Genomic DNA, 24,484 nt, shown 5'->3' on the forward strand with positions numbered 1-24,484 from the left:
GTGCGCAAGCAACGACGTGCAACACAAAAAGCAAGCCATTAGCGCCTGCTGCTACCACGCTAACAATCGAGGACCATATCGGTGACTACGTCCGCTATCAATTAGCTGCTATACAAAACACTAAAAGTCAATGGCTGTGGCAACAGTGCTTACAATTAGGTGCGACACATACCTAACACGCTAACAATCAATGATCATTTCGGTGACTCCGTCCGCTAACAATTAGCAGCTATGCAAAACACAATCAATAGCTGTGGCAACAATGCTTTCAGTTGGCAGCTACATACTGCTAACAATCAGTGATCATATATACCGCCGCTAACAATTAGCAGCTACACACTCAACAATCAATTGGTAAGATTGTTAATGGGTTTGACGACAACAGCAGACGTACTTACAATTAGCAGCTGTAGAAAATGCTAACGTAATAACAAGCAACCACCATATTGATGGGTAAGTTCACTAACAATTAGCAGCTACACATGTTACAAGCTAGTGGTACGTCGACTTACGGGTTTAATTCCTTACATGACCAAGCTCGTAACGCAATTTACTCATTCACTTATTTAAAAGAACTGAAATGCCACTAATCGTTTAGAGACCTTGATTTACTTAAAATGGTCCAAATACTCGGAATTTCAGCCTATCAGCTGTAAATACTCTCCGATTTCTGTCGTCCTTCGTTTTTGTTGAATCAAAATGAGACATTTGCAAACATCTACATTTACTTTGGCAAACAATGATCAACGTGTTTGCTGATTCTGACATGCTACCAAACCAGTAACCAAAACATAATCAATTTGTTTGTGAATTTTCTGCGTTGTCAATTTGATATAATGTCCTGTTTTTGAATAAAGGCATGGGATTTTCTTTAATCCGATGTATTCATTAGATTAATCCATTATTAAAATCCTCATGAGTTGCTGCCTGAATCTAAAGTCAGTATTTGTGTGTTGCATGTGTGCCTTTAAGAGGCGTGGCCTCGCGAGTGATGTCGGGAGGTGGAGTTGAAGTCTCCCTTTGCGAGTTCATCAAAATGTAATTCGCTATATTACTTTGACAAAGTCATTGAAATAGTTACATTGCTGTTATATTTTCAACAGGGTAACTTGTAATTGTAACCAACCACATTTCCAAAGTCATCTTCCCAACACGGAGTAATATCAATCTCCCCTCCTGGAGATCATGTGACCACCCAGCGCCAACATCCTGCTGAATAATGCATAGGCACGTCTGCCACCTCCCCTGCGTGTATGTGTGCGCACGTGTCATCAACATGCTAATTGCGTGCAGCTAGTGCTCGCCACGGCAAATTGCAGAAAGATGGCCGACTCGTGCGACGCTGGCGGGATCGATATCGCCGTCGCCATCGCGAGCGTTCCATCAATGTCGCGCACCACAATGATCGCATACAACACACACACACGCTGGAGGTAAACTTGCATCTAAGTAGTCACATGTTACATTTTGAAGACATTTCAAAATATTTTCTGTGCGTATTTGCAGCACGGTGTGCTGTGCTAGTGGTGCACACACCTGCCTTCCAGTTTGTAGGTTCTGGGTTCAAATCTGGGCTGTGGCATTTCTGTGTGCAGTTTGCAAGTTCTCCCTCCCACATTCCAAAAAACATATTAGCATGTTAGCTTCAATGAAAACTTGTCCATATGTGAGTGGAAATGTGCTCAGATATTTGAGCACAAATAGTACAGCAAAACATTGACGACTAGTAGAACAAAACTCACAGGTATACATTCTTTATCCTCTGCGAAGAACGACTATTACTTACTGAGGAGCTGAGACCGGCTCCACGTAGATCTGTTTGTCTGTAGTATGCTGCCCCCAGGTGGCCAAGGCCTGCGCACTAGAAAGAGCAGCACAATGTCCATTGAAGTGAAGTGAAACAATTTTTTTGCAATTTATTTAGTTTTGTCATTACTGCATGTTTATATATATATATATATATATATATATATATGTTCCACTGTCGTGTGACGCCTCCATTGGCCCTGTATTGACTTTTTCTCCAAAAGCTAGAGTAAAAAGTCCAAAAGTTGATCCTTTGCTGGTGTATAAGTCGAGGAGGTGGGCGATGATGATGATGACGACGATGATGATGATGATGGCTGCGGCGGGCGCCTCATTAAGAACTTCCTACTGTCACACATCAATACGAGGGCGCCTGCTGTTTTGAGCTTTGTCGTCTCGCCAGCGTCGTTTCGGCTTGCGGGAAAATAAAGCAGCTTTTGACAGCCGTGGCCGGCGCAGCTCGACATCTTTTTCAAAGCTGAGCGGAGGATGACAAATTCAGTTTCAGTTGAAAGACAACCAGTCAAGTCGCTCGCTGGCTGGCGAGGACGCCGACGATGTTCGGCGACAGTTCAGCTCAAATCTTGGCGTCGTATTGCACAACTTTGCAATCCTGATGTGATACTTACATTTCAGTGCAATATAGTACGAATCTTGATAATCTGATACATAAAAAGCTACTGCTGATACGATAACATTTATTCCAAATATATGCTTTTCACATGCAATCGTTCACTTGGTAGTCCGTCAATGATATGATATATATTCATGATATGTACAGTAAAAGATACTCCTGATATGATATGGTTCACTCCAGTTACAATATTGTACGATACAATTCACTCCAATTACGATGCAATTCACTCCAATTCCGATACGATATGATTCATTCCAAACAGGATAGGTTACGATTCCCTCCGACACAACCCATCCATCCATTTTCTGTAGCGCTTTTCCGCACGCGGGTCGCGGGCGTGCTGGAGCCTATCCCAGCTATCTTCGGGCGAGAGGGGGGGTACACCCTGAATTGGTCGCCAGCCAATCGCAGGGCACATAGAAACAAACAACCATTCGCAGTGGGCAATTTAGAGTCTTCAATTATCGGGAGGAAACCGGAGTACCCGGAGAAAACCCACGCAGGGACGGAGAGAACATGCAAACTCCACACAGGCGAGGCCGGGTTTGCCAGTCGTCCACCGTGCCGCCCCAATACAATACAATTCCGATACAATTCACTCCAATTTCGATATATGATCAATTCCGATACAATGAGATTCATTTAAACTACAATACCATAAGATATCGTCGATATTCTGCCAATGATACGATTCGCTAAATTTATGATGCGATATACGGTAGTTGACGTATTTTGATACAATACAATGTGACTTGATGCAAAAAAATGCTGTACATCTAAAAACTAATAATACTGTACATTGCCTTCGTTCTTGGTGAATTCAAAATACGTGTAGCTCTACTTCTGCCACGACACACTCTGTTTAACGTGATAATAGCTCATTTTAGTCATGTTTGAACCGATACATCTTAAATGATATGTGTTGTTCAATTTGGTGACATTGTCCTTGATGTGTATTGTTGGCAACTTAGCTTCCAAGCTTCCCACGAGGGTGTTGACACATAATATAGGACTTTGCACTCGTCCCGCCTCGTAATTTGCTCTTTCCCGACGCCTGAATTCCAAAATGTCATTTTGTCGTGTTTACCTAAATGTCTAAATTACCTGCAGCGGTTCATTTTCTCCAACACCTGCCATTTGACAAACTACCCGCACAGTGTAGTTTTGCTGGGGGCGCCTTAATGAATTGTGTGCTAATTGCACTGATGAGTTTGCCTTTCACGACTAATTAACGCTGATCCGCTTGACACGCTGGCATTTCGGAATGGCGGCGACCCGCTCCGCCGCATCAAATCAAGCGCTCCCAAACCAGGAGCACCAAAGCGACGCCGCCGTCGCTCACGGCGACCCCCGCCTCTCATCAACGAGAACCTGCTGCCGGGAATTGAGCTTAATGACGGAATTCTTGCGGAATAGTTTTATTGTCTTTACAGAGATAATTCACGTTCACTTTGAATGGACACTATTTGAGAGCTTTAACATGCTCAAACAACATGACTAAATCATTAAGGCCCATTGAGTCAGCTCATGAATGTTTTGAAAATTCCGCCCCTGAGCAACACGATATTTGGTAGACATGTCTATCATAAGTCGACCCACAAATAAGTCTCATAAAGCCATGCCTGAAAAGGCCCAGCAAGTCTGCCATTTTGGTTTCAAGCAGCCATTCTAGGGTCATTTCGGTCATTTCCAGGTCAAGTTCAAAGACGAAGTTGTCCTAGAGATTTTGTCCAATTGCAACTGAATTTGAAAATGTTGTACACTAGACAAATGGGTGACCAATGATCTCCTATCTACATAAATATATACATATTTTCATACATAAACACTGTTTCATATTATTCCCAAAATTCAACAAATAAAGGCGCACAAACCATATTATTGTGCGTCATTACTAACCACAAGACCGCCATAAATAGATGATAAAATAGTAGTTAGAAAAAAGTTCATCACAACATATATACTTGATATATCATATTTCAAGTATCCCAATGTTCCTTTTGTTTTGCCATTTCATCTTATCGCCCCGTTGCCATCTTTAACAATCATGTGGACAATGTCCTCTTGCCACATAACCCTTCCAGCGCCAACCTATTACACACGTTGCGAATGTGCTAGTGTGTGTGCGCGCGCGCGCGTTGCTAATCCCTCCATTGATTGCACGTCAGTGTTAGTGCCGGGCTGCACATTAAATCGACTTTGTTTGCTTTCTTTGAGGCTCTTTTTCATGTCATTCTTTTCGATTGAGCCAATGTTGCGTGAGCGCATGCGCGTGAGGACCCGGCGTCCCTTCCTGGAAGTTGTCGCCGGCGATAATGTGCCAATTATCAAGTTGCGGCGAGTGTCAGAAGACGGGGCTCTCCTCTCCGGCTGCGGTCGCCATGGCAACCTCCTCCGGGGCCGACTCCTCCGTCACTGTGGAGGCACAATCGAGTCAGGCATCAGGCGGTCGCCATCTGCACCGCTGCGCCAACGCACGAGTCCTCTTTACTCGGCCGCTCTCAAGGATTCCTTTTCATCAAAGATCTTCGGCAGAAACGTGACAAAGTGGTTCAATCTTATGAGACCAGTCGACATTCGTCGTTTTGTCAACATCACAGCAGAGAATTTGTTGCTGGTCTTTGTCTGCTGTGTAAAGATGTGCATACTTTGTGCCGTAGGTTCTTCTTCCGAAATCTTACATACAGCCTCTTTCACACCGACAAATCTAAACCGGCATCTTCCCGGTGTGTAAGGGGCACAAATGTGAAAACTGGGATTTAAAAAAGAGGAATATACTGTAGTGCTTATTTTAACCTTAAGTATCTGTCAATACTCTGTCAAAACAAGTAAGCAATGCCCTGAAACTAATTAATAAATAATTAATAATTTTCAGTGGATATAAAAAGTCTGCACACCCCTGTTTTTGTTGTTAAAAAACAAACAAACAACCAAGGTCAATCATTACATCACTGTGACCGACAGTGTAACTTGTACCGTTCAATTGGGAATTTATCTTTTTGAGAGGGGAATTAAAAATAAACAACTGAGATAATGTAGTTGCACAAGTGTGCACACCCTCTTATAACCGGGGATGTGTTCAGAATCACATTCAAACTGATCTTAAATGGGAGTCAGCAGACACTCGCCACCATTTAAAGTGCCACTGACTAACCCCAAATACATTTCAGCTTTTCTAGTAGCTTTTCCCTGACATTGTTTTGTTTTCTAGCAGAAGCCTGGGGGTTTTGACTGCTATTTGGAACTGTTCATAATTCCCTCCACCTTAGCTAATCTGAAGAAAAGCTGCCAAAAACACGACACTGCCACCACCATGCTTCACGGTAAGTACGGTGTTCTTTCTGCGCCAAACGTAGCTTTTGGAATTATGGCCAAAACATTTAACCTTGGTTTCATCGGCTATTGACAATGTGCGTGCGTGCGTGCGTGTGCGTGTGTGCGTGTCTAAATCCAATTAAGAAGTTGTTCCATCGCTCCTGTCAAAACAAAATGTCATCACATGGCTTAAGGTCAGGTGTTGGCTTTCGGCTTCTCTTCCTCTAAAGCCCTCATAGATCATGTATGTACCGTATATAAAATATAAATATAATTTTGGTGTGTATTTCTATCTGTGTGTGAGAGATGAAGATGCGCATTGTGTGTCTGGAGGGTTTGCAGGCTGAGCGGCGAGAGAGATTAAATGTAATAAGTTTCCATATTCATGAGCTGGTGTGCAAGCAGCTTATTATTCATTGTCGCGTTCACGTGTCGCTGAACCGATGAAGGCACGCCACCACACAGCTGACACATGCTCCAAGATGCTTATTATGTACTTATTATTACAAGTGAGACTCGGTGTCACTTTTAACGACACTTCTACGGCGACGTCGTCTTGCAAAATGTCTTTTCTGCATGCATTTTAACAAGTGTTGAATATATCTGTTTTTTTTAATTGTATTTACCAACTTCGACATTTTTTTTTTATATGGGATTCATTCATTCCATGGTGTTTTTAAATAGGAACAGAAATTAAAAGAGTTTTGCCACATATTTTGCTTCAATTCAATGGACATTATGCTGCTTCTTCTGCCTTAGCCCCCTGGGGGCAATATAACGCAATATAACACACGAATATACATGCAGCCCATCCAAACTCCTATAAGCCACAGTCAGATGAATTTTTCTTCACGGTTGATAAAGAATAGATGCCTGTGAATATTGTTATATTTGGAGTCTACATGTGTTGCTGCACTGTTTGTGTTGAAGTATCCGTTGCTTCGAGGTTATAACACCGCAACACGGATGCTATTCGTTAGCGGCATTTTGCATTGTTTGTTAGAATGTTAGCATTATGCTGAAGTTCCAAAGGCTAAAGCTGTGGAGTTGTTTAAAAAGGGAACTAAAGCCTTTTTTTTTTTTTTTTTTTTTTTTTTTTCTCAAGAATACGTTCTATGGGCCCCCAATAGTCTAAACACGGTATTCTGATTAATTATTCCGAAGGTTTGTTTTCAGTGTGCTTCTCAAACTCATTTGACAAGTCAGACACGTTGATTATGATTTTTCACTTTCCTTTCATTCTGCGGTGTGTGCGTGCGTGCGTGCGTGCGTGCGTGTGTGGTAAATAGCAGTGGTACAAACAATTGGTGCGTTATTAGCAAGGTCCATTAGTGTGTCTGCTACCCCCGCATTTACACACACACACACACAAATGGCAAAGTTGTGATGTAATAATAACAAAAGAAAGGTGACATTTTTGGTGAGCTTTTGTGTTGTTTGAATTTTAATGCATTAAAAGCAACACAAAAGCTCCCAGTTGTGCTCGTGTTAATTATTCAGCTTCGACCCGTGGAGCTGCTTTGAGCTGCTTTGTGTTTCACCACAATGGCAACACTTCTCAAATGTTTTTCCCTCGCTTTGTGTAAATCCCAGACATCGCTTTTGGGGGGGGGGGGGGGGGGGGGGGAAACAACAAAACGAAACACACATTTATTTGATCCCAGCAGGAGATTCCTGGTATAAAGTCAACGCTTAATAAGCAGCAGACAATGTAAGGAGCTGTTGGGAGGACATCATAACACACACGCACGCACGCACGTGTCATACATGTGTTATGAGGCACCCTCTTTAGTCATCAGGTTAAGTGTCTAATCGTCAGTTTGATGTGCGACACAATCATCATCGTATTTGAGTGTGTGTGGGGCGTTTTGTGGATTCAGGTGGTTTCCTGTGTGTAAGGGCGGTATGAGAGTGTGTGTGTGTGTGTGTGAGCATGTGTTTCTGTGTGCATTTGTGTTTGTGTGTGTATTCGTGTTGGTGTGTGTGTGCATGCCTGCATGCGTGTGTTCATGTGTGTGTGTCTGTGTGTCCGCGTGTGTGTGCACATGTGACGGCGATAGATAGAGGAAGTGTGGTTTGTGTGTCAATGTGCGATGTGTTTGTGTGTGTGTGTGTGTGTCACTTTGTGTCTGTGGGTGGATGTTACAGTGTGTGTGTGGTGTATGCATGTGGTCATCAAACAAGGGTCATTAACACACACACCCACACACACACGTCCGTTTGTCATGTCGAGTGAAGAATGTTAGCATTAGTGTCTAATTAGCGGCGGGCCCGAAACCAAGATGGCTGCTGGCAGCGAGCATCCGACGTCCGCTTTGTGTTGCAAATAATGCAAATGAGGCGTGCGACACCTCGTCAGTGTTTGCTCTTAATTAGCTCGTAGCTTTAATTGAGCTGGTTGGCAACATCTGAAAAATGACACTTTGACTTTGATTTGATGACTGATTGACTGTTCCAATTTCAAATATCATTTATAATGTCTTTTATATTATTTTTGGCGTATGTTTGGACACTTATTTGAAACGTGTGTACATATACAAAAAGACGTTAAGCACTGCTATTACAACAATGACATTTTTTTGGGAAAGAAACTGCCATAATTTAAGATTAGATTAGATAACGCTAGTAATTGAAGAGTGTACACATCGCGTGTGTAAAACCCTAACGCTCTAATCTTAATCCCGCCCCCTAGTCCTAACTCCTTAATCCTAATTGTAACCACAAAACCAACCCCTCATCTTAACTCCAGGTCCTACATCCCTAATCCTAACCCTACTTTATCTCCTAACATCCTAACCCCCCGATACTAACCCTAATCCAAACCCCCTAATCCTAACCCCTAGTCCTATCTGCTTATTCCTAACTCAAACCCCCCAACTAATTCCCTTATCATAACTCCAACGCCTAAATCCCTAATCCTAACCCTACTTTATCCTCCTAACGTCCTAACTCCCCAATCCTAACCCCTAACTCCTTAATCCTAACTCTAACCCCGAAAAACCCAATGACCTGAGTCTAACCCTAATCCAAATTGCTTAAACCTAAGCGTAATTCTCTATTAACCTTAACTTGTAACTCCATAATCGTAAATCGAACACCCTAACCTCGTCAGCAGTTTTCAGCAGCTCATATTGTATTTCATAAGGGTACCCGCTCACATTTTCTGTTGTGGCCGAGAGCAGTGACTAATGGTCCTCTCATGCACCTCTCAAGCGTGGCTGCCATTCTGCACCTACGGACCCTTTGACCACCACAACATCCAAGCACATTAATTTGTGGGTTAAGTGTCTTGCACTCGGGCTGGGACACAAACCGGAGACCCTCCGGTTGCAGGCCTTACGCTTACCCTCTGCACCACACCGCCCACTGTCCGGACTGGCATTGTCAGAATCAGAATCATCTTTATTTTGCCAAGTATGTCAAAAGCACACAAGGAATTTGTCTCCGGTAGTTGGAGCCGCTCTAGTACGACAATTGACGGAGAACACTTCTGAGACATAAAGACATTGAGAAGGACAGTCACTGAGCAATAAAAGTTTGCTAGTAATCTGGTAATGCCGGTACAATTTTATTTATTTATTTATTTATTTATTTTGGACAATTGTGCAAAAAGATGCAGAGTTCTCTCGCAATGAGAGCAGTTTGAATGAATAATAGAGCGATAGTCCGGTGCAATGACCACTGTGCAAAGGGCACAGAGACTTCAAGAAATGTATGTAGTTTAACGTGACTAGTAGTGCGATAATATGGGACAATGTCCATTGTGCAAATGTCGCAGATACTACTCAGTCGATTGTGCAAATGGTGCAGATGCTATTCAGGCACATGAGTGGCCAGTAGTGGTCAACAACAGATATGCAAATAGTGCAGCGTGGCGACACTACTACAGCCACTGCACGAGTAGTATATAATTGGTCCGACAGAAATGTGACAACAAACTCAAGACAAAAAAAATTGGCTGCATGTTGCAATAGAATTGTAAGTTAACTGTTTAAGAAGTTAATGGCAAGAGGGAAGAAGCTGTTGGAATGTCTGCTAGTTCTAGTTTGCATTGTTCGGTAGCGCCGACCTGAGGGAAGGAGCCGGAAGAGCCGGTGACCGGCTTCTGCATTGAAAGGGAATAAGACGAGCCGGGTTGACTGGTCGTGAACGAGGTCAGCTGTGTTAACTCTCACGATGGCGCAGACCACCCTTTTTGGAATATGGAATATGGAAATGACGAAAGCCCGGTCTAAACTAGCTCTACGCAGGCATACGCCACCTGCTGCGCCGGATTTCCGCCGGTCGTGAAAATAGATCTCTTGCCGTTGACCTCACTTTTTGGGCTTTTGCATCTTTTTAGGATCATAAACCTCACACCAAAGACGTTTTGTGTGATTTCATGTTCTATGGTGTTTTTTATTTTTATTTTTTTTTTTTTACACAAGCAGGATAGCGCCTTCACTTGCTTTTGTCTGACTGCAGTACATGGGAAATTACGAATATATCGAATGTTGCTTTTATCCCAAATTGTGGCACTCTTGATGGCATGCTTAGGTGTCGGCATTAGCGATCATCACTAGCTGCTTCTCAGCGCCACGTCCCAGGCTTCCTCTCATCATCACGGTGGCCCGTTTCCAGCTTTTACCCGCATCCGGCTCGCATCCAGACACGGCACCCCCGCTGCGACGCAAGGACGAGCTGTGCCTTCTTTTCCTTCCTTTCGTGTCTTTTAATGGAAGGCCAGACACAAACATCAAAGGAAGATGACTAGCCCCTTTCACACAGCCACCCCCAAGCCCTCGTTTTGTGCTTTCCAAGTACCAAAGCAGGTGTCAGGTGTTAAACCTCACACCCCATTCTGGCTTGGCACCATTCCTTTCGCCTGACGTGCTGGGAAATATTCCGTTCTCTGTACTACTTTTGTCAGCTTCGACACCCCCTTTATTTGGTCGGAACTTTTCACGCAGAACCCAGTGAATCGATTATTGCGACACTCACGCAGGATAGCGCCTTCAGTTGCTTTTGTCTGACTGCGACAAACGGCTGCTGATACTCCCTCACTAGATGGGAAATTCACGGGTCGATTTCAAGTCCAGGTTTTTGTCTGTACCTTTCACGGGAAATCGAATGAAAATATTTTAAACTTCGCAGCCCCCGTTCCGTCCTTAAGCTATTCCCTTTTCACGTAAACTCGTAAAAAATGAACGGTTAAACTAGACCCAGAATCTGATTACCGCTATGACGTGAGCGTTCACTCTGCCTCTGCGCTCAGATCACTGACAGTTGCAATTGCTTTCAACGCAACCGGCCGGAATCCCTGGTTTTAAACTTCACGCCACCGTTTTGGCTTTCCACTACTTCCCTTTCACCGGTGTGAAAGCCATATTGCTTCTGATACCACTTCGGAAGCCAGGAAATGCGCAGTTGCACTTCACACACACCACATTTTGTGTTTGTAACTTTCGCACACAACAGCAAGAATTAACAAAATATCCAGCCATCCATTTTTTGAGCCGCTTCTCCTCACAAGGGTCGCGGGAGTGCTGGAGCCCATCCCAGCTATCATCGGGCAGGAGGCGGGGTACACCCTGAACTGGTTGCCAGCCTATCGCAGGGCATACATAAACAAACAACCATTCGCACTCACATTCACACCTACGGGCAATTTAGAGTTGTCAATCAACCTCGCACGCATGTTTTTGGGATGTGGGAGGAAACCGGAGTGCCCGGAAAAAAACCACGCAGGTACGGGGAAAACATGCAAAATCCACACAGGTGGGGCTGGGGATTGAACCCCGGTCCTCAGAACTGTGAGGCAGATGCTCTAACCAGTCGTCCACCGTGCCGCCGAACAAAATATCTTTAAAAAAAAAATAATAATCTGTCTTAGAAATGAAGTGTGCAAGGGGTGAGTGACGAATGTTCCAGTGCAAGTCTGAAGGTGCTTTCAAGTTGTTTCAAGTTGTTGTGTTTCTTGGCGTAAGCCACAATCAGAAGCACTCAGCGGCCATGTTTTATCCTCATTGTCACCGTGAAAGCATCCTCAGCATCCTTCCGGTACTTTCTACCGTGCGAACAATGTGCTTTTTGCTCCTCTGAGAACAGGCCAAGAACGAGGAAAACAAGATGCGCTTTCACACGGTCGTGCTCGCAGACATTCTTCTTCCTCCTTTAACTGTTGCTAACCAAAACAGCAGCACAAAGCAAGTCACGTAAACACTCTCTTTAAAGAGTGGTTTTTACCTGACCCTTTTTTTCTCACGTTTTTGTTATCATTTGCATTTTTACACGACACCATCCATGTTAGAGTTTTCATGTTACTTTACTTCATGTTAGCATTTTTTTGCTTTCATGGTAGCATTTTTTTCCCTCACAATTTTCATGTTAACATTTGGTTGACATTCTCTTCTCACCTTTCATGTTCGCATGTTAATCGCACCTTACATTTTTGCATTTGTTATAATTTTCCTCGCACATTTTGTGTTCGGATTTTTTCATTTGATACTTCGTTACCATTTTTCCCAAATCTTTTTCATCTCACACATGTTCATATTTCCCTTGCACTTTTCATGTCAGCATTTTTTCCTCAAGACTTTCGTGTTAGCATTTTGCTCAACCTTTTCATGTTAGCATTTTTTCCTCATGCCTTTCATGTTAGCATTGTATCACATCTTTCATTTTCACATTCCTCCCCAATGCCTTTTATGTTAACATTTTCCTTACACTTTTCATGTTAGGATTTTTTCTCACAAATTTCTTGCTAGCATTTACCACCAGCTTCTCCCATTAACATTTTTTCCCTCACATATTTTTAGGTCACACCTTTCATGTCAGTCTTTTTTTCCTCAACCTTTTAATGATTACATTTTCCTTGCACTTTTCAGGTTAGCATTTTTTCCTCATGCCTTTCATGTTAGCATTTTGCTCAACCTTTTCATGTTAGCATTTTTTCCTCATGCCTTTCATGTTAGCATTTTCCTCAACCTTTTCATGTTAGCATTTTTTCCTCATGCCTTTCGTGTTAGCATTTTGCTCAACCTTTTCATGTTAGCATTTTTTCCTCATGCCTTTCATGTTAGCATTTTCCTCAACCTTTTCATGTTAGCATTTTTTCCTCAAGCCTTTCGTGTTAGCATTTTGCTCAACCTTTTCATGTTAGCATTTTTTCCTCATGCCTTTCGTGTTGGCATTTTCCTCACACTTTTTATGTAAGCATTTTTTCCTCGTGCCTTTCGTGTTAGCATTTTCTTCACACTTTTCATGTTAGCATTTTTTCTTTACACATATCATTTTCCCAGGACTTTCCTGTTAGCATTTAGGTCACAACTTGTCATGTCAGCGTTAATTCCGCAGGACTTTGATGTGAGCATTTTCCTCATGCCTCTTCAACAGCTACATTAGCTTTTTTTCCCTCACGACATTCTCCCCACACCTGTTTGCATTTTTTTCCTCGCAACTTTCATGCTAGCTTTTTTCCTCCTCCCATTCTTGTTAGTGTTTTTTTTTTTTTTCCCATTACACCTGTCACGTATTTATTGCAAACCCACTTCTACCAGCTAACACAGTCGTTATGTGCCATTGCGTTACTTGTTGTCGCTCACATCCTTTGTCGTTTTGGCTTGTTTTGTGTTTCCGCCGCACTCTTTTCTTGTTTTGCTGCTTGTTTGTCTACTGGAGCTCATCCACGGACCACATTCTCTCCTCAAAACACTTTTTCCTTCTCCTGACAGCTGCGACTTTTTTGTGCCGCGTGCACGCACACTCACACGTGCACACACACACACCAGAGATAGTGTGTCTATCAGAGAGTTCGAAGCACGACAAGACAGTGGAGAACACAGACGGTGATTGTGTCAATCTCATAAATCAGACACAAAGCCACAGGGCGCCTGTCATTTCTGCACAAATGCGATAACTGAGTGTGTGTGTGCGTGCGTGCGTGTGTGTGTGTGTGTGTGTCACACAGCGGGGCAGCGTGTTTCTCGCCATCAAATGGAGACAAGTGATAGATGTGAATCCCCTGCAGCCGAATGGCTTTATTGACTCCATTCTGAGTGTTGCCTGGACACTCTTATTCTACTTACAGTACGTTTACTGTATTTACAAGCCAAGTAGTATGTTTGGGAATGCTGAGAGCATGTTCTGTACTATCCCATTTTGGTTCTTTGTATTTTTAGTCCCCAAATTACCACTTTTTCAACAAGTCCACATTTTCCAGGAAAAACAAATCCCATTGCAATAGATCGAGATATTTTCCTAATTTAACTAATCTTTTCCGATTTTTCTTCTTATTCAGATTTTATTCAAACCCTTCGAATTCATTTTTGACATATTGGAAAGTACTTTCCCCAAATCCCACTTTTCCAGAATTGCACATTTCCACACGACAATTTGAGACATTGTATATGTTTAACGCTTCCTCCCACATTTCTCAACAGATTCAAACAATTCCAACATCAAAATATTTAGCTCATTCACAAGACCTTCGCGCAATTGTTTTTTACATGACCCAAATTCCCACTTTTCCCTCAATTCCACATTTCAGTTACAGTGAAAGGAATAGAGACATTTTCCAAATGTAAGTAATCTTTCCATATTTCTCTTGTTATTCAGTTATTATGAAAACCATTCCAACTTCTAAATATTCAGTTCATTTGAGAGACATTGGAATTTCTTTCATCAAAGAAAGAGTTAACACACTGAACATAATAAACACAAAGAATTGTCCAAATTTGGTCAATTTCATATTTTTCCACAAATCAATACTATTGGTCAGTCCAGACGTGTGTTATTTATTTTTACAAACGATTGATTATTTTTGGCTTGCTGTCTTTGACGATTCAATGTCAAATCCTCCTTAACACATTCAGCTAAACTGCTTTCCTTTAAAATGACTGTTGTCCCAATTTGAGATAACAGCGATGTATTATTAAAAGATCAGCTTGAAAAACTCTTCTCCACAAGCTAGACACCAAAAACCTTGTTGCCATCCCACACTGGATCACTTTGTAGTTTGTTGTCGATGTATTTGCATTGGTTTTTATTTTGCTTGGTTTTATTCTGTCGCCTACTGCCGATTTCCTTACGTGAATAAATAAAGGTTACATAAATGAATCAAATTAAACATGATTAAACATTTTGTAACCTGACTTTTTAAACGTCAAAGTAAAAGGTAAACTCATTTTCACCATTATCAAAAGAGCCACGGGAATAAAGTAGGCAGAAGAGTCTCGTCGTATTAACAGCAAATATTTAAAAAAAACACACACACAAAACCAGCAACAAATAGGCACACGCGTCCCTTTGTAACCTGACTTTAAACATTAAAAGGGTTTAACATGAACGAGCGTTTGTTTTGGCAGAGAGGCGAGGGGGCGGGGACTAAAATGAGGCTAGACTCCAATCTTGCTAGCATTTTGAAAACTTGCATATTTTCCCTTTACGATTATACCGCGATATAAACAAACCATCGTTGGATTTATACCATAACATGAAATTATCACCAAGCCCTGACGTCCGACGTTTCTGTCTCAACTTGTTTCTGCGTCGTCGAGATGGGAGGATTGACGCTTGTTTGTGTTGTTTACAGCTCTTGCTACGCTCCATTAAGCTAATGACGTTAGCTTAGCGGGCTGCCTCTTCTCACTGTGTGCGTGTCTGTGTGTGTGTCTGCGTGCGTGTCCGTCGGCTTGATGAACAGAGATGGATATATGCTCTGAAGGAAGGAAGGTCGCTGGGTCGGTCGGTCGGTCGGGTGGATGTGGCGGATTTGGGAAAACAAATAATAAGAGTGTGAACAGATGCACATTGTTGTGTACGCGCGTGTGTGGTTTGCCAATTCTAAACTATTTGACGATGACAAACTCGATCCTCAAATCTCCGAGCAGGGGGGGAAAAGCTTGACGTGAAAAGAAAGCGAGCACATTGTGCTATTTCTCCGCCGCTAGCCGCGGCAGCTTTGTGGATTAACGACGTCTGGATTGTGAGTCAATTCCGTCTAAGCCCAAATCTTCGACAAACGCTTGCGTGAGGATTCCAGCGTTCGGTGAATGAACGAAGAAAGAGAAAGTTATCTGAATGATAGAAAGAATTCGGCAGAAATCACCACAAAACGTTTGAATGCTGTGTGTATGTGTGTTTGGATGAAAGCATCCTTAATGTGCGTTGTGTGTACGTATGTTTGTGTGTGTGTTTGCATGAAGGCATCACAAGTGTGAATGTGTGTTTGTAGTGTGTGTGTGTGTGTGTTTGCAAGAAGGCATCACAAGCGTGTTTGTGGTGTGTGTGTGTCTGTGTGCGTTTGTCGGCTTTGAGTGCACCCAGAAGCGAGCGGCCCCGCCCCCTCTTAAAGCAACAGGCGCACAGAGGCCCGCTGCTCGTTTGACATGTTTACAAGCGTCCAAATTGTGTCAGATTTACGCATGATTGATTTTCATTATATAAAAAAAAAAAAAAATGAGCACGAGCACCGAGCCAAAAAGCCGCCATAAAACAATCAAATGAAAACATTTGTGGGACGTGTAATCAATTGATTATAAGTATTCACTAACTGGAACCGCCGATATACTCTGTGGCCGAGAACAGATTGGATGTATAAATATCGTGTCAAAATATGAATTCATGAATGTTAATGTGTCCGTGAGGCCTCGGAGGGCAGCCGTCCGGCATATTTATTTGTTGATTTTACTGCAGCAGCTGCACTCGTTCATCTGTTTTACTTCCTTTACGTGCCATGCTAATCCATGCTACGCTAACCCCGTTTTTTGGCTTCACGCGTGCGCGCTCTCCTTTACAGAGTTTTGTTCAGTGGTGGTCCACTTCATTCTGATCTCATGCAGCAGCAATCTCTGGTCTATATCCTTTGTAATACTAAATATTATTTGATTAATACTTCCATGAGAGTGTCAATCAAAAGTGAGCGTTATGATCTCGTGTAACTCGGCAGTAAATTGCGTCCACTGAGCGTATAGGTCCCGTTTATGCACACTGCCCACCACTTTTAATAGGAACCTAAACACTATTGATCTCGGCAATCCATAACAAGAAATATGAGAGAAGAAACACAAACAGCTTTTATGTGGCTCCGGATTGGTTTGCAAACGGGATATTTAAGAAACCATACATGACTTCAAAGACTCCAAGCTACGTCTTGGAGGCACTGTGTTTAGTAATATTGTGATTATTGTTTAGACCACAGGTGGGTAAAGTAATCATTTCATCATTTACATGATCAAGAGTCAATATTTCCCCTGAAATTGGCTTGTAAAATTGGATTTCTTTCAAAAATTCATTTATTTCTTGTAAGTAATAAATACATTTGTAAACTACATTATTATATACATACTTAAATTGATAATAACAAAAAATAATGTTAATTTAATATCAAATAATAAAAGAAACAAAATTGTAAAATCAAGTTAGACACATACATTAAACTATTCATTTTATGAAATAATTGAAGAAAAACTATGAGTAAAATAAACAATGCAACATACAATTAACACTTTAAAATGTATTTTTCATAAATAATTGATTAATTTATTCATGGTAAATGAAAAATTGCAAAATACACAAATGTGCATTTCCAAATTAACAACTGTTTCACAAATCGGCGCAACATCGGGTCGACATGTCTCTCATATGGGGACGCATCAGAAATTCTCCAGGACCCCCCCCCCATTCAATTAATTGAACATAAAATCGGACATTTTGCTTTGAAGCGATTTTTCCACAAAACCAGTATCATAATCAAATTTATTTGCATGTTGTGTGTCAAAAACACACAAGGAATTTGTCTCCAGTAGTTGGAGCCGTTCTAGACAGCCATTTGACAAAAAAAACATAAAAGCATAAAACCCAGCACGGCGACAGAATGTTGGCTGAATTTCTTTTTTTTTTTTTTTTTTTTTTTTTGAGGCACATTTTCCTGAAAACATGTTTCTTAATGTTTATGATGGTGTTATGGTGGCTTTTTGGTTTGGCGCTCGTGCTCATTTTTTTTTTTGTAATGAAAATCAATCATGCGTAAATCTGACACAAATATTTTTCCTTTTGATTTGTATTTTTCTCAGACATGTTGGTTGAACTCCATTTCTTTGGACATTTAAGGCATATTTTTCCAGAAAACTGGCCCCAAAAACTGAAATTAGGTGGCCATGTCTAGCATAACAGGACACATCAATAACTCTGAAGAACCCAGGTCGGAAATTAAACAGGAAGTCAGCCATTTTGGTTTGAAGCAGCCATTTTAATCTTACTTTGACAAAGTCCTATGAAGAAATTAATCCAATTGAGGGCCAATCAGAATCAGGTATCCTAGACTGAAGGGCGACACGAAATTGCCAAGCTTTCATCGAATGTAAGCGTAGCATAGCCTCGAAATCGAACATCATTTCGAGGAGTCTCAGAAAGTGAGAAAGAAAAAAAAAAATCAGCCCCTGATGCCAGTTTCACCAATCAGCCTAAAATTTGCCGATCATAACAGGAGACAGCAAAAAAATCCTTGAAGACTCGTTGACTTCATTTAACAGGAAATCGTCCGTTTTGGTTTGAAGCAGCCATTTCGGGTGAGTTGGAGGGCCCGATCATTGGCGCTGACAGCTCGAATGAACACTGCAATCGTAGGAATACTGGCGCGGTATTAGCATGCGCAGAAGTAGTGCGAACAGACATTTGAAGCACACACACATATACACACACACTGAACGGGTCATGTGATGACAATCGCAGCTGCAGGCAGAAGGCAGACCAAGTGAGACGTAATTAATTCTTCATGCTGGCCTCCTTTTTTTTTTTTCTCCTCTCTCACCTCCCAGCTCATAACCGCTTTAATAGAAGCCGTCATCGCCTTGATTGCTTTAATTAATCACCTTTCCTGCGATGACGCGGCCGTGCGAATGCGAGACGAATCATGTGACAGAGACGTTTAAAGGTTGACGCGTAACATGAGCGGGAGCATGTTGAGGTGTCGTGTGAATGCCAACTGCCAACACTATGTGAATATTTACGTACTGTACATGTCCACAGTGAGATTATTGAGTTGCAAGTGTTTCAAATGTTATAGTTGTACTTATGTTTTGGGGTGAATACATGGTCATATAAAAGTTCCTTGGTAACGTAATGAAATATCTAGAAAGCTGTCATCCTGGGCTTTGATTTCATATGTGACTGGATGCGGTTTGTTGCAAATGTTTACCTCGTCACTCATGAACTTTAACCTGAGGCCATTGCCTTGAGATTAAAGCCAATAACCCAAAGAATTACTAAAATAAGAGGCTATCTTCTGACTACATGTCCATTAATTTTGTTGAGGAATGGAAAAATATTGTGGTAAATTTAAAGAGGGGAAAACCAACCAAAAAGAACCAGATTTGGGAGGGGGGGGGGGGCGGGGGGCAGGGGGGCCTCTGGTTCAGCATGTGTGCCTGATCTGAGGCTCCTCTCAGGTGGCCAACAATCCAAGCAGGCCTGGGCACTTTTCTCCAGAGCCGCGAGAAAATGTCAGAACACGCAAATGAACCAGACGTTGGAAGGGCCTGGCTCAGGGTTTGTGTCTGACCTGAGGCCACTCATGTTGGGCAGCCATCTAAGTAGGGCAGGCCACTTTGCTCCAGAGCTGCAAGCAAATGACCTCGAAAAAGAACCGTTTGGAAGGGCCTTCGTCAGCGTATGCGTCCGACCTGAGGCCACTCTACTCAGGTAACATTCCAAATTGTCCTGGGCACTGACTCCGGAGTGCTATTAGATTCTAAAATTCAAGACTCAAAATTCAAATTCAACGCAAAACGTACTAAGCTGAAATGTTGGCAGGTTGTTTAAGTTATGCAGAAAAACAGGTGGTGATCTTAACCCTAACCATAGGCTCAATTCAGTCAATCAGAAGGCAAAAGAAAATCAAATATGGAAGCGTTTGGAAGGGCCTTCATCAGCGTGTGTCTGTCCGACCTGAGACCACTCTTGGCATGAAAGAGTCCAAGTAGACCTGGACCCTTTGCTCCAGAGCTGCTAGCAACTTTCTGAACATGAAAAAGAACCAGAGTTCGGAAGGGCTTTTGTCAGAATATGTGTCCGAACTGAGGCCACCCTACTTCTGCAACAATGTGAGGAGGCATGGGCATTGGCTCTGCATCTCAAATATGCTATAATTCAAGATTGTAAATTCAGGACGACAAATGGATAAACCAACACAACGGAAGGGTATTTACGTTATGGCAGAACACCAGGTGGTGCTCTCAACACTAACCATTTTAACCAGTGAGAAGCCTGAAGAAATTCAAATAAAGAAAAGACACAAGTACAAAAAATACAAACCTTTGCTGTTAGACGGGACAAGAACCAGCAGAAGCTTCCAGGAACATCTCCAGCGGCTCGATATCTCATCCAGGAAGTGGTAGCTGTGTCCCGAAAAGGAATCGTTCTTCCGGACTTCTGGAAAGTTGTCTGATAGAAGCAACACACTTTGAATGTAGATTTCCTCTCGGTTCAATTATACACGGATGCATTCTTTAACGTCTTCCACAAAGTACTTAATGCCTTTATGACTTACTGGTGTTGTTACAGCGCTAATGGTAAAGACGGCCTCTCACAAAATTCCTGTAAAACACACCCAAGGAGATGAACGGTCATTAAGGGATCTCGCTAATATCAAATGTTGGGCAGAAATAGCAACGAGTGCACAATGGAGATGTTGCACATTAAAGTAGCATACGGAATGATGGCTTCTCTATATGTTAGATACTAAATGATCCCTCCAGAGCCTTTTTCATCTTAAACCCAAAAAAGTTCAAAAGCAGGATGGAGTCATTAGATTTTTATCACTGCACATTGTGACCTGTGAGGTACTCCAAGAACTTAATTTTGGGGGACTCTTGGGGCATATTTTTATCGAAAATGTTGGTTGAGCTCTAAAAGCTTTTACTTTTGAGGTGTATTTTTCCTGAACATTGGTTAAATTCCAAATCGTTTGACTTGAGAGGCATATTTTTGCAGAATATGTAGGTTTAACTCATTTATATTTGATTGCGATGCATTTTGAGGAAGCTGGAACCGTCTAGCGAGCGGAGGGGGTGCGCTTGTGAGTTGGGGGATTCCCAGAGGTGAGATAAATGATGCGCATCTAGCCTTCGTCAATTCGTCACTCATGCGCAATGACACCCTAAATCGGTGACGTCAAATGACATTGACCCGGGCCCTCGCCGGGGGCCTCAAATTGCATTTGTGCTGGCTTCTAGCGATGACATCGTATTCATCAACGCTGCCTTTTTACCCGTTCTCCCTTTGCTTCTGGTGGCCGTGCTACCACCACGCAGGATCCCCAGGTCAGTGATCTGTATGAAACGCACCAACGCCGAGGGGCGGCTTCCGAGCTGCTATCAGAACTGTAAACAGACGTGGGAAAGGGAATAGCGGAAGGCTAGAACGGTTGGGGGGGTGTGAAGTTTACCACCCAACACTGACTTCTCCTGGACCTCCGTTGTATTGAAAGCAATTGTCACTGTCCCACAACCAGAACCCTCCTGCCTCGTTGGATTCTGGGTGAAAGACAAACGTTTCTTTCTCACTGAATATATACGTCTTTGGCAGTAAATGGTTGGATTTAAGTTGACAAATATAAACGTCAACAGCAGTGAATGAGGAAGTACAGTTCAGAATCTGCACGTTTACTGCACTAGCGTGTGAGCACTTTTGCAACCGCAGGGTCGGTGTGTGTGTGAATGAGGATTGTTATAATGTCTATGTTAAACCTTTAGGACCAAAAAAAATGTTTTAAATACAACCCCAATTCCAATGAAGTTGGGACGTTGTGTTAAACATAAATATAAACAGAGTACAATGATTTGCAAATCATGTTCAACCTATATTGAATTGAATACACTACAAAGACAATATACTTAATGTTCAAACTGATAAACTTGATTGTTTTTAGCAAATAATCATGAACTTAGAATTTTATGGCTGTAACACGTTCCAAAAAAGCTGGGACAGGTGGCAAAAAAGACGGAGAAAGTTGAGGAATGCTCGTCAAACAACTGTTTGGAACATCCCACAGGTGAACAGGCTCATTGGGAACAGGCGAGTGCCATGATTGGGTAGAAAAGGAGCTTCCCTGAATTGCTCAGTCATTCACAAGCAAAGATGGGGCGAGGTTCACCTCGCTGTGAACAAGTGCGTGAGAAAATAGTCCAACAGTTTAAGGACAATGTTCCTCAACGTACAAGTGCAAGGAATTGAGGGATTTGATCATCTACGGTCCATAATATCATCAAAAGGTTCGGTGAATCTGGAGAAATCACTGCATGTAAGCGGCAAGGCCGAGAACCAACATTGACATTTGAAATTGTTTTGGGAAATTGTGGACGTCGTGTCCTCCGGACCAAAGAGGAAAAGAACCATCCGGACTGTTACGGACGCAAAGTTCAAAAGCCAGCATCTGTGATGGTATGGGGCTGTGTTAGTGCCAATGGCATGGGTAACTTACACAACTGTGAAGGCACCATTAATGCTGAAAGCTACATACAGGTTTTGGAGAAACGTATGCTGCCATCCAAGCAACATCTTTTTCATGGACGCCCCTGCTTATTTCAGCAAGACAATGCCAAACCACATTCTGCACGTGTTACAACAGCGTGGCTTCGTAGTAAAAGAGTGCGGGTACTAGACTGGCCTGCCTACAGTCCAGACCTGTCTCCCATTGAAAATGTGTGGCGCATTATGAAGTGTAAAATACGACAACAGAGACCCCGGACTGTTGAACAGCTGAAGCTGTACATCGAGCAAGAATGGGAAAGAATTCCACCTCCAAAGCTTCAACAATTAGTGTCCTCAGTTCCCAAACGTTTATTGAATGTTGTTAAAAGAAAAGGTGGTGTAACACAGTGGTAAACGTGACCCTGTCCCAGCTTTTACGGAACGGGTTGCAGCCATAACATTCAAAGTTCATGATTATTTGCTAAAAACAATCAAGTTGATCAGTTTGAACATGAAATAGCTTGTCTTTGTAGTGTATTCTATTAAATATAGGTTGAACATGATTTGCAAATCATTGTATTCTGCTTTTATTTATGTTTAACACAACGTCACAACTTCATTGGAATTGGGGTTGTAGGTCCTCAGGTACGCTCCATGTGCATCTTGGTGGAAACTACTGTGGAGGTCCAGGGGGATGAGGATGAAGATGAGGAGGACGAAGAGGGTCCAAGGGGGAGAATTGAGTGATAATGCGCGCCGTGTGTGCTGACCTTTGTGCGAGGCAGTCAGTCAGCACCAGAGTCCATTTGAGTCGCCGGCTAGCGCACTTCAAGACATCACTCCGCAGGACAAAAATGCACGTGTGACACATTGGCGCCGTCTTTTTCACGGCATTATCGCCCGCCGCCAGCGCAGACACGCCTTCCTCCTCCCGGGCGTCTTCATCCATCACATGAAGCAGCTGCCTGCCCTTTGAGATGACACCCGCCATCCGTCATGTGTTGTATCTGGGCCACGAGCGCGCACACCAAGTTAATAGTGTCACACCGTCACACTGTTGTAGGTTAGTTTGTTTGCTCATTGGTTATTTAGTTAGTTAGCTAGTTACCTCGGAAATAACACCAATCTGAGAAACCACGTTTGCCGTTTCCACTCCAGAGAAGCTAACGCCTGCTACTGCTAGTGCAACGGCGGACCAGGCACAAACAGCGACAGTTGAAACGCTTTCAACTTTGCCACCCAGTTCAGAGAAGGCCAAGAGAATTACCCCGTCTGTGGCCGCTTTCATAGCGAAGGATTTACGTCCGGGTTTCGCCACCTTTAGGTGCACTGCACTTTATCAACTACTTGAAACATCATTTGATATTTTAGTATTTGTTGTTATAAATACTACTGTTAGATTTCATGTTACAGTTGATGCGGTGAGACTCAATTCATTGTTGTGACGTTTGCTTCTTTCTTGGAGCAGAAGAAAGTTGCTTGAGAGGTTTTTCTTTCTTTTTGACAGGAGAGAGCATTTTCATAAATACAGGGATGCTAGAGCTATTTATTTTTAGTTTACAGTGTAAAGGTGTTCATGTTGAAATTGATTTCTTAAGCATTTCTCAATAATATAGGGATTTGAAATGTATTTGACTGCTTGCCTTGCCTTTGTTGATTTAAAAGTAGTTTTTCCATTTACAGAAGAATTCAGGATGTAAACCGTTCTCATGAATCGTAATGCATCGTGATATCGAATCGTAGGCAGAATAATCCTAATCGAATCGAATCGTGAGACCGGTCAAGATGCACAGCCCTGTGGTCAAGTCGGTTGCTTGCTTGGATCAGTCAATTTGTTGTCAGATATGTAGGTGCGTGATTTATTGCTTTGACAGTTTGGGAGGTGGTTGGCTGTCAGCTGGTTGGTTCAGCCAGTCAGTCACTTACTTGATTCAGTAGAAGGGTGGTTGGTTGGCCAGTTACGTGGTTCGATGATTTGTCGGTTGGTTGGTTATTAGTGTGCGTAGCTAGGATATGTTGGCGCTTCCTTGGTCAGGTCGGTTTATGGGACGGTACATATGTAGGCCGGTGGTATGGTTGGTTGTCTGGTTGTTTTGTTTAGTCAGCTGGTCAGTTGGTTTGTTGCTTGGATAGTTTGTAGCTAGCGAGGCAGATCTTAGGTTTGTTGGTTAGTAGGTGGTTGGTGGGTTAGTTCGGTCAGTAATTCAGTCACTCAGTCAGTTAGTTTTTTCTGGTTACTTGTTGTCTTGTTTAGTTAGTTCGGTAAGGAAGTAGATA

The 24,484-nt window shown here is 42.5% G+C and overlaps 1 protein-coding gene and 1 long non-coding RNA gene across 17 annotated transcripts in view; one reads left to right on the forward strand and one right to left on the reverse strand.

Moving 5' to 3' along the window:
• ccdc172 (coiled-coil domain containing 172) overlaps window positions 1-24,484 on the forward strand; it is a 90,725-nt gene that overhangs the window by 54,972 nt on the left and 11,269 nt on the right. The gene's annotated exons all lie outside the window — the stretch shown is intronic.
• Window positions 1-24,484, reverse strand: part of LOC133485703 (uncharacterized) — a 58,640-nt gene that overhangs the window by 22,775 nt on the left and 11,381 nt on the right. For 6 of the 13 annotated variants that reach the window (XR_009790769.1, XR_009790777.1, XR_009790770.1 and 3 more), the window contains exons 9-12: window positions 22,978-23,177; window positions 20,286-20,332; window positions 20,051-20,179; window positions 1,787-1,861 (exon numbers count right to left, since the gene is read on the reverse strand). This is a non-coding gene — a long non-coding RNA (uncharacterized LOC133485703). Of the gene's footprint in view, window positions 1-1,786; window positions 1,862-4,474; window positions 4,859-17,917; window positions 18,370-20,050; window positions 20,180-20,285; window positions 20,333-22,977; window positions 23,215-24,484 lie in introns of those variants that run through there. The other 7 variants (XR_009790775.1, XR_009790773.1, XR_009790767.1 and 4 more) reach the window with 6 other exon arrangements.

The sequence above is a fragment of the Phyllopteryx taeniolatus genome, chromosome 11, assembly GCF_024500385.1.
Source record: "Phyllopteryx taeniolatus isolate TA_2022b chromosome 11, UOR_Ptae_1.2, whole genome shotgun sequence".
Taxonomy (NCBI): Eukaryota; Metazoa; Chordata; class Actinopteri; order Syngnathiformes; family Syngnathidae; genus Phyllopteryx; species Phyllopteryx taeniolatus.